Source organism: Geotrypetes seraphini, chromosome 14 (genome assembly GCF_902459505.1).
Source record: "Geotrypetes seraphini chromosome 14, aGeoSer1.1, whole genome shotgun sequence".
Lineage (NCBI taxonomy): Eukaryota > Metazoa > Chordata > Amphibia > Gymnophiona > Dermophiidae > Geotrypetes > Geotrypetes seraphini.
Genome location: NC_047097.1, coordinates 1,754,797 through 1,765,735, shown reverse-complemented (window position 1 = coordinate 1,765,735; position 10,939 = coordinate 1,754,797).

Below are 10,939 nucleotides of genomic sequence, written 5' to 3'. Positions count from 1 at the left end.
AAGAACTAAGGTTGGTACTGGGCAGACTTGCATGGTCTGTGTCCCATATATGGCTTGGGAGGGCTTTGATGGGAGCTCCAGCAATTTAGAATATGTGGATGGTGCTGGGCAGACTTCCACGGTCTGAATCCCGCAAACGATGAGATGCTTTGGATAGACTTGAGTGAGCTTCGACAGTAACTCCGGTAGTTGGTTCCTAAGGACAGTACTGGGTGAACTTCTAAGGTCTATGTCCCAGAAACAACAACGAAAAAGACATTTTATTTTAATCATGAATTAGTAAATGCATGTAATTATAAGGCAGACTAGACAGACCATTCAGGTCTTTATCTGCTGTCATTTACTGTTACTATAGTCGTAGGTGGTTGAGTGGTAGGGTGAGAAAAGAGTACATGTGGAAGTGGTAGGCTTATGTCTCCTTAGAATTGTCCATCCTAGTCCCATCTCATGGAAGGGACCATCTATCCAGATTCTTCCCCCCTATCCTTTAGCTTTCTCAAACAAATGAGTTACCAGATAGCCGTGAAAACTCAGACATGTCCTCTTAGAGCACTGTCTGGGCTCCTAGATGGACTGTCCAAAACCCGGCATTTGTCCATGTTTTGGAAAGCCCCATACAAGTTCCAGCCACATCTGGAGGGCCTCTGAGCATGCATGGATGACGTCCAACACATCCGCGCTTGCTCCAGGCCTTCCAGACGCAGCTGGAGCTCCTTGCAAAGACAGGAAGCTTTCTGGGGGCATGGCTGGAGGGTGTAATGGGGCAGGGCTAGAGGCAGAACAGGGAGGGGTGGGGTTATGTGTCTGTTTGTGGGTTTTTTTAAATATGGTAACCCTAGTCACCAGTCACCTATGACCAAGTCTGCATTCTCCTAAGCCAGTGTCCCGCATACTTTTTTTTGCTCCAGAACACTAATGGAGCAAATGTTTTTCTGTGGCACACTTACAACCCCAAGTGCTCCATCCCCAGCCCTGCCCACTCAAACTTCGTCTCATTTTTCCTGAGCTCAGGGCCAAGTCTGGAGAAGCTACAAGCATGCGCGGATGTCGACGTGATGATGTCACGTGCATGACATCATCACATTGACATCCACTCATACTCAGAAGCTCTCCAGGCATGGCCCCGAGCTCAGGGAAAATGAGACACGGTTCGTGTGGGGGCAGAGTGGAGGAGAAGTGCCAACACCTAAAGTAACTCAATCCTTGGTGGCACACCCGAAATCTCGCCGTGACATGGAACACAGTTTGCAATTCATTGTCCTAAGTGATATGTGTTCTTACCTGGTAAGAGACTGTGTTAATGAAGTCCACGCACTGTCAACTACCCCTCTGGGTCTTCCCGAAAGTCAATATAGACCAGATAAACAATTAGTGATTAATCAGTACCCCTAATCCCACTAAGGTACCAAAAGCCTGGGTCTTCATTGGAGCTCATTCACATCACAGCCTTTTCACTGTCCTCCAGGTCCAGCAAGATTTGAGGTCTGTCTCGGGTTTTACAGCTGGAACATTTAACAACTGTTCAAATTTTTGGTTATTGCTCTGTCACAGCAAAAAGTTAGTGGTGGTATCTGTACACTTTCAGTAAGCTTTCCTGTCACAGAATGAAGAAAGCAGGGTGATGACATCAAAGCCTGGATTATTTACAAAGTTCAAGTAAGAATGCTATGAAATTGTTCATATTCTCTATTGCAGTGGATGGAAGATGGAACTGATTTGCTGCCTTCTCTTCAATTTCATTTGCAGGAGATCAGTCTCTGTTCTCTTTGCCGATTCTAATCAGAAAAATTCCAGATTTTGCTCTATATCCGTCATCATACCATCCTGGCTGCCTGAGTCATTAAATATCACTATGTTCACTGGATGGATTGGTTCTTTTCCCACGTTAGATGTCAGCATGGAATAACTGAGATGATGGCCACGAGAGCTCCTCGGTATCCAAATTTCAAACTGCATACTTCAGGATCAGTTCATCAGATCTAAATAATTGTTTAGCTTATCTATTATAAATACAGAAGTGTTTTGGTTATGCCCAAGACGTCCTGCAGGCTGAGAAGCCTGTGTCAATGTACTTTAAAACCTGGAGATTAGCATCAAATTGATCATGGGCTCAGCCTCTCACCTCACTCACGCCATCTGCTTCTGTAGCTGAGAGGGAGGGGGGGGACGCAGAGGGTGATGGGATTCAAGAAAGCCAATTAGCAGCATAAACCAGGGTCACAGATCACACGCTGCAAGAGGAGAAAATAACCACAAGTGTTTTCCATGGCTCAGGCCCTGTGGGGATCAGCGCTGGAAAACAGCAGAGAAAAATTACCGCACAATGCTCAACACTAACAACATGCAATTATACGCACTGGAAGTTAAGGAGGAGGAACATGTCTGGTGCACACCCACAAGTGCTGTGCGCATGCCCAGTCAAGAGGGTACGAGGGTAAAAATATACAAGTAATAACAGTAAAAACAAAAGCATAACTCTAGAGACATCAGAAAGAAGTTGCAGAAGAAATGGCAGAGCTACAGCTTTCTGGTACCTGCAAGCTCCCATATCAGGAACTGGAAATCAGTGGGCATTCTCTGAGATGAAGCAAAGGTCAGATGCCCCATCTGTCCAAGGACTTTTCTGTAACCCTGCACACTCAACCTAACACAAGGTCCGAAATCTAAAACATAGGCTAAGTCGCGGGCCAAATTTTTAATTAAGATACTTAGGGGTGTACGCTAACCGATTTAGAGTGCGCTAAATGCAGACCTTAATAAAAGGACACCTTAGTCGTAGTAGAAGTATAGGGTTACAACCTCTCCAACCCCAGGCCTTCCTCTCTCTTTTAGGTCCTAGTTCATGCCTGCTGTCTATCACCAGCTCTGGCAGAATACACGTTTCAAATCTGACATATTGTAATCGCAAAACAGATAATTTTTTTCTACCTTTTGTTGTCTGGTCATTATTCAAATCATGTTGTAGTCCCATGCTCTGGTCATCTTCTGATAACTTGCTTGCCGGGGTCTCCTTCTTTCTTCTTCCCTTCTGTTTCCCTTCCCTCCCCCAGAGGTCTGGCATCTTTCCTTTTGGCTTGAAATTTGGCCCTCTGTTCCTTCCCTCCCTCTATCCCGGCTTTCTGGTCTCACATTAAAGCAGTCTGCAAAGGATTGCTGGTCAGCTGTAGCGATCCTAGCAGGCTTCTCTCTGCCATGGTCCTGCCCTTCCTCTGACGTACGGGACCGTGGCAGAGGAAACGTGCTGCTGAGGCTTCGGCAGCCTGCTAGAATCGCTACAGCCGACCAGCAATTCTCTGCAGGCTGTTTTAATGTGAGACCGAGAAGCCACATGAACCTGCAGCTGATGCGGCGCTTGTACCTGATTGGGTAAAAAAAATGTCTGCCAGCGGGTCAGCTTAAGTGCAAATTTGTAATTGTCTAGAGGGCCAAATTTTATTACACCACAGGCCAGAGTTTGACATGTCTGCCCTAACACCTGCTCCAAGTAGTTGGTAGGTTTTAGTCATTGGGGCAGAGGGCTTTGTACACTGTTTCTCTGAGTATTGGAGAGAATCACAAAAGGCTTCATTTACGTCACATTTTAATACTAATGAGCTTGGACTGGATTTATTATTTTTGATAGTATTAAACGGTGTACCATATTATAACAAACATAGCAACATTGTAAATGATGACCGATAAAGACCCGAATGGTCCATCCAGTCTGCCCAACCCTACAATCTCCATAAAAATCAATCATTTAATCAAAATTGTCCTTTTTCTTAAATATTTCTGGGATAGAAACCCAGAGCCCTGTCCATCAAAGCTCACCCCAGCCCATCTTAACCATTTCAGCCATCAAAACCCTCCCCAGTTTGTCCTCAACTGAATGTCCACATACGGGACACATACCATACTAGACTACCCAGTACTAACCCTAGTTCCTTCAATATATACCCATTATTTTCTGATTAGAGATCCTCTGTGTTCATCCCACGTTCGTTTGAACTCTGTCACTGTTTTCTTCACCACCACCTCCCTCAGGAGTGCATTCCATGTATCAACCACTCTCTCCATAAAGAAGAATTTCCTAACATTACTCTTTTTTTTTATATATGTTTATTAAAGGAGCATTGCACAGAAGAAATGTACAACATCCAAGCATAAATCAACAGAAGGCAGTAACCAATAACAACAATAAACAGTACAACTTGTCGAATGTGCTAACATAAGCATCTCCCATGCAAAGTTTATTACGCTTTTGTTCCGGTGGTTCCCAGTACCTCAGGACTCCAATTATTTGGTAGGCTCCTCATGCATCGCTCTGTATGATTTGGTGACTCAACGAGATTTCTCTTTTCAAAAGCATGCCTCGGTGTCCTTGCTGGACTAGCTCGTGGTCACCAAACATCCCGGACTGTCGGGTTGGAGGGCTTGATGGCTTCCATCCTCAGCTCCAGGAGTCTGGTCTTCAGAGGCGACTCAGTTCTTCTTCATTCTTCTACTCTTGAGCAGGGTCAGGCTACCTTTCTGGAGCTTCAGATCATTCTTCTGGAATGCCACTGAGGGTCTTTTTGGTCAGTATTAGGATGGGGGTATTTCTCTACAGCTTGGGCAGTAGGTGTTGTACTCAGTTGGCAGGTGAAGTTATTCTGCTTCAATGGGTGTACTCTCATCTTCATCTTCTTTTGGCAGATCCTTTTATGGATCAGGATGTGAGTTTGGCTAGACTTTCTCTCCGCGGAATCTGAGCATGGCCCATTTCTTGTATGTTACAGTGTACAGCGCTGTGTGCGCTCGGGAAAGTGTGCATGTTAGTAATAGTGTAATCTTCTGCATCCTGGATGTTGAGATTTGTGGTAGAGAATGACACGGTGACAAAATTCATCACTGTTCCCGTCCCCGCAGATAACCGCGGGAAACCATCTTCATGTCATTCTTTAAGGAGAGAGGGAAGAATCAGAGTATGAATGGCCACAACCACTGACCCGCAAGCTTTGCTTTGAAGAATGCTGGTGTAGAAGGACCGAGGTTGAAATAGACACTAGAAAATGACATGGGATTATTTCCCACGGTTATCCGCGGGGACGGGAACGGTGATGAATTTTGTCACCGTGTCATTCTCTAATTTGTGGCTCAGGCGTTCTAGCTTTTTATGGACGTGAGATCTCCTGGAACTAGACCTCATGGCCTCGCCTCTCAATTCTAAGCTTCCTAGCTTCTTCGGCGGGCCCAGGGAGTGGGAGTTAGAGAGGGTTGCTGCGTGGCTCCTTTTTCGCCTCTGCCTTCTCCTTTTCAGTGTTTTCCACTGGCTGATGATGGCTTGGATTTGCCATCTCGAGTTCGCCTTCTGGGCACAGTATTTGTAGAATCTCTGGATTGGCGGTGCCATCCTTACTATGCGGATTTGATGAGTCTTTCGACAGCCAGACTAAGAAGTTTCCTGGTATCTAATCTAATCTAATTCTCTATGTAACGCCTGCAAGACCCCTCTGGGGACCCCTAGAGGCAGTGTTTGAAATAGAAATAATAACCTTGGCAAGATATTCATTTTAAGCACAGCAATACGTCCCCACCAGGAGAGCCATAACCCCTGCCAATGTTGTAAACCTGCTCGAACCTGTCACACTATCCTCGCATAGTTAAGTTCATATAATCTCAATAATTCCTGCAGAAGCTGTATTCCCAAGTATCTAATACAATTCTATGCTCTTCTAAATGAGTAGTCTGTCACCAATCTCTGTGCAACAACATCCGTTATACAGACTCCCCAAAACTCAGATTTATTCAAGTTAATGGTAAATCCCGAGACCTGGTGAAACTCTTGAAACACTTCCACTAATACTGGAAACGACGAACACGGGTCACGAACATTTTAAAGAATGTCATCAGCAAACAAAGAGATTTTATGTTCCCGGCCACCCATATGCAATCCCTTAATAGCTTCCTATTCCCTCATATAACACACCAACGGCTCCAAATATAGAGCAAACAACAGGGGTGACAAGGGACACCCGTGTCGTGTTCCACATTGAATATTAAAGAAATTAGTATAAAACCCATTAATATGGAGGCATGCACGTGGTTCCATATAGAAACTTTTAATACACTGTCCAAACCCCCCATCCAACCCCATCCTGTTAAGCACGGACCAGAGAAACTCTCAACGTACTTTGTCAAAAGCTTTCTCTGCATCTATAAATAGCAGGACCATAGGACTTTGAAAGGACTGAGCCCCCCCACATCAAATGCACGGTCCGCAGTTGCAGGCAAGGCCCAGCGTGGAAGACCCATTTCAGAATTTTGAGTTCACACCTGGCGACGTCTGCTACAAATTGGCAAGACTCAAGGTGAACAAAGCCATGGGACCGGACAATCTACACCCCAGGGTGTTCAGTGAGCTGCATGATGTCCTGGCAGAACCGCTATCAGGACTCTTCAATCTCTCCCTAAGTTCGGGGAGAGTCCCCATAGACTGGAAAACAGCTAGCGTCGTTCCACTGCACAAAAAGGGTTGCAGGGCAGAGGCTGCAAACTACAGACCGGTGAGTCTCACATCAATAGTATGCAAACTCATGGAAAAACTAATCAAACGTAAATTAGACGCAATCTTGGATGAGGAGAATCTACGGGATCCCAGTCAACACGGATTCACCAAGAGTAGGTCCTGCCAATCCAATCTCATCAGCTTCTTTGACTGGATAACAAAACAGCTAGACTTGGGAGAATCCGTGGACGTAGTATACCTAGACTTCAGCAAAGCTTTCGATAGTGTCCCGCATCGCAGGCTGTTGAGCAAGATGAAATCAATGGGGCTGGGAGAAACACTAACTACATGGGTCAATGACTGGCTGAGTGGCAGACTTCAGAGGGTGGTAGTTAACGGTACCCTCTCTAAAACATCGGAGGTGACCAGTGGAGTACTGCAGGGCTCAGTCTTGAGCCCACTCCTTTTCAACTTATTCATATGGGACCTAACTTCAAGGTAAAATAACGTTATTCGCTGATGACACCAAACTATGCAATATAGTGAGAGACGGCAATTCACCCGATAGTATGACACAGGACCTACATTTGTTGGAGCTTTGGTCCTCGACCTGGCAGCTGGGCTTCAATGCTAAGAAATGCAAGATCATGCACCTCGGCAGCAGAAATCCGTGCAGAACTTACACCTTGAATGGTGAGACCTTAGCTAGAACTTCAACAGAACGAGACTTGGGAGTGATCATCAGCGCAGACATGAAAACTGCTGATCATGTGGAGAAGGCTTCATCTAAGGCAAGACAGTTGTTAGGTTGCTTCCGCAGGAGTTTCGTCAGCCGGAAGCCTGAAGTCATAATGCCATTATACATAATGCCATTATACATAATGCCATGGTGAAACCTCATTTGGAATACTGTGTGCAATTCTGGAGGCCACACTACCGAAAAGATGTGCTGAGAGTAACAGTTGGTGCAACGGATGGCCACCAGGATGGTCTCGGGGCTCAAGGATCTATCGTACGAGGAAAGGGTGAAAAATTTGCGGCTATACTCACTCAAACGTAGGGAGAGAGGAGACATGATTGAGACGTTTAAGTATATTACCGGCTGTATCGAGATGGAAGAAGAGTTTCTCAAAGGATCCTCAGCCACAAGAGGGCATCTGCTCAAACTCAGGGGCGGGAAATTTCATGGCGACACCAAGAAATATTTCTTCACCGAGAGAGTGGTTGATCCTTGGAATGAGCTCCCGGTGCAGGTGATCGAGGCAAACAGCGTGCAAGAATTTAAGAGCAAGTGGGATGCCCATGTGGGATCCCTTAGAGGGTTAAGCCAAGGGAACCTGTCACCAGGAGTGGAATCCCTAGGATAGTAGACTTGGGGGTGGGTCAGTAGAGTGGGCAGACCTGATGGGCTATGGCCCTTATCTGCCGTCAACTGCTATGTTTCTATGTTTCTATGATGTATGTTATCTCCCACTTGATGTCGCTGAATAAAGCCGGATTGATCTATATGGATGAACTCTGGTAAAACCCGGCCCAATCTCGTTGCCAGTACCTTTGCAATAATTTTAGCATCAACATTTAGCAACAAGACTTACCCCCCTTCAATCCTTTAATAACATCATGCACCTCTCCCTCTGTAACAGGGCGGGCCAAGTCTTCACCGACAGATGGGGTAGTTTAGGTAACTCTCGTTTATCCAAAAATGCCTCAGTAGTTCCAAATGAGCCCAGAGAATCCCCATGATATAAATGGGAGAAAAAATCCACAAACTCTCTCTGATCCCTTTATCAGTATATACAATGGTCCATGCTCTATTTTTCATCCCCTTCACTGTATTATGTACTCTCCGAGCTCATAAGAATCAGGCTAGCATAGCACTAGATCTATTTCCACTCTCAAATATGGTCTGTTTTAATTGAGCTTTCCGAAATTCCACTTCTTCCAATTGAAGCTGATGCAGATCTAGTCTAGCCCGCTTCAAAAGCTCATATACGGTTGGAGTTGGAGTTAATTTGTACTGGCGCTCCAACTGCACTGTCCTCTCTCGGAGCCCAAGAGAGCGTTGCACCCTATTCCTCTTCTTGCGAGCTCCCCATTTAACAGACTCCTTTAAAGCATCCCAAAGTACCCCATCCCCCACCTCTCCATTGTCATTGTCATTTAAGCACTCTCTAATTGTGTCCCGTACCTCATGCAATATTGTAGGATCCCCCAAGAGTGATTCGTTAAGGCGTCAAAATTGATTACCCATAGCCACCCATAGCCCCGTGCAAGAGATCCAAACAGGAGTGTGATCTGAGATTTGCATCATTCCTATCTCTGTCCTTTGAATCTCCCCCCACAAATTCCTGTGAGCCCACAATCCATCAATTCTAGTATACTTATTAGTAGAATGGGAATAATGAGTATAATTTTTAATGGAACTATGGAGAAGTCTCCAACAATCTACCAATCCCAGTATTTGCATCAACCTCAAAAGAGCTTTACTATGTCTCCCTCCCTCTTTGCGTCCCCCTCTAGAATGGTCCAATTTTACATCAGGACATACATTAAAATCATCCCCAAAGAAAACCACCCCCTTAACAAACTCACTCAACCCTTCAGTCAGTCCTTGATAAAATGCAGCTTGGGAAGAATTAGGACCATATACAATTATAACTGTAAACAGATTCCCCTGTATTCATCCTCGAATAGCCATGCAACGGCCCTCAATATCCCTATACACCTGATATACTGCTGCCTTCAACCCTTTACGTAGCAAAATAGCAAAGCCCCCTACCCGCTGAGGACTATTAGCCTGATGAACCCAAACCATATTAAACTGTGGCGAGCATAACAGTCGCTCATCTCGTGGTCTTAAATGAGTTTCCTGTAAAAGACAAATATCCCAACGTAACCTCTGTAATTCCCTAAAAACAATATTCCTCTTCCCTGGATTATTTAAACCATTAACATTCCAAGAGCCTATCAAAAAGTGTCTATCTCCCCCACTAACCCCCCCCCTCCAGTATTCAGCACCCATCCACCTAACCCCCCCTCCCCCCTGCCCTCCCTCCTCCCCCCCTGCAATGTCCGACTGGGCCGACCTCCAGTCAGTCAGAGCAAAAAAGTGAAGGCCCCCCCCTAAGGCCACCAAAATCCCCAACTTTTAGCCTTCCCATTCCACCCAGAATTCCCCCCTCACCATCTCAACCTCCCTTCTTGTAAAGCTCAGGATACAATCCCTCCTTCCGTAAACAGCAGTACAAAACCCAAAAGAGCACAAATGGCATTCTAAACAAGAATAACACTCTCTACTACAAGCTCAAGGAATTTTCCACCTGGAAGAGTCTCAGTTATCAAGACCTCCACAAAGATGGTAACTCCCAGTCCAATTCAAAAAGAGCAAACCAAGGATCCATCAACAAAACAAGTCAAGTATTAACTCGCATTTGTTTGGTGCTGGACCGAGTCACTGTTGTCCACAACCTCTGGGTTCTCTTTTCAGCCACTTTATGCATCGGTCCCAAAATGTCAGGCATATTTTTACAGCCCAGTTCCTTCAATACGTCCCAAGCCTCATCCACTTCCTGAACTTTTCTAGATTTTCCATTAATGGTTATCCACACTCCAAACGGGAAAAGCCATCTATATCTATGGCCTTCCGAACGTAGCACCTGCGTTACTTCCCTGAAATTCCGACACTTCTGTAGGGTAGCCCAGGACAAGTCTTGAAATATTCCCACTCCGATATTATTCCACTTAAAATCCTGCTTGCGACGGACAGCTTGCAAAATCATTTTTTTTAGACCAAAGTCTGCAAAGCAAGCTATGATATCTTTAGGTCCAGAACTACGCGTTGGTCCCAAACTGCAGTGTGCCCGGAACAATCTTCTTTGCAGGTGAATTTCCCGATTCTGATAACAATGCTGCACAAATGTCCTGTACTAGGGTTGCACAGTTTTTATATTCTTCATTATCCGGCACACCCTTAAATCTTAAATTGCAGCGACGGGATCGGTTTTCTAGATCCTCTACCTGCAGTTGTAAAGCTTGCAGCGTGGTGTCCATCTGATCCTGAGCAACCCTTGCCTTTATAACATCCCATGCAAGGTCTGAAATGTGCTCCGCCGTTGCCGCCATCCGTCCTCCTAGTTCTACGACCTCCGATCGTATTTCTGCCATGGTTTCTTTCAAATCTTTATGAACCTTTATGGTCTCAAAACCACGTCCGCAAAATCAGCGATGTGATTTCAGTCTCATCTGGGGTTTCAATAATAATTTATTCATCTTCGAATTCCGATGGCACCGGCGCCATTATTTTTTTTTTCATAGCGCTCGTCAATGACCCTTCATCAGCCCCCTCTGGCCAATCTGCCTCCCCTGCTGGAAAGCGAAATTTATCCAACTTTTTCTTTGCTGCCATTCGGGGAGAGGATAAAGATCCCTCGAGTCTCCAAAACTGTGCACTGAAAGGCTGTAATTCTCAGCCCC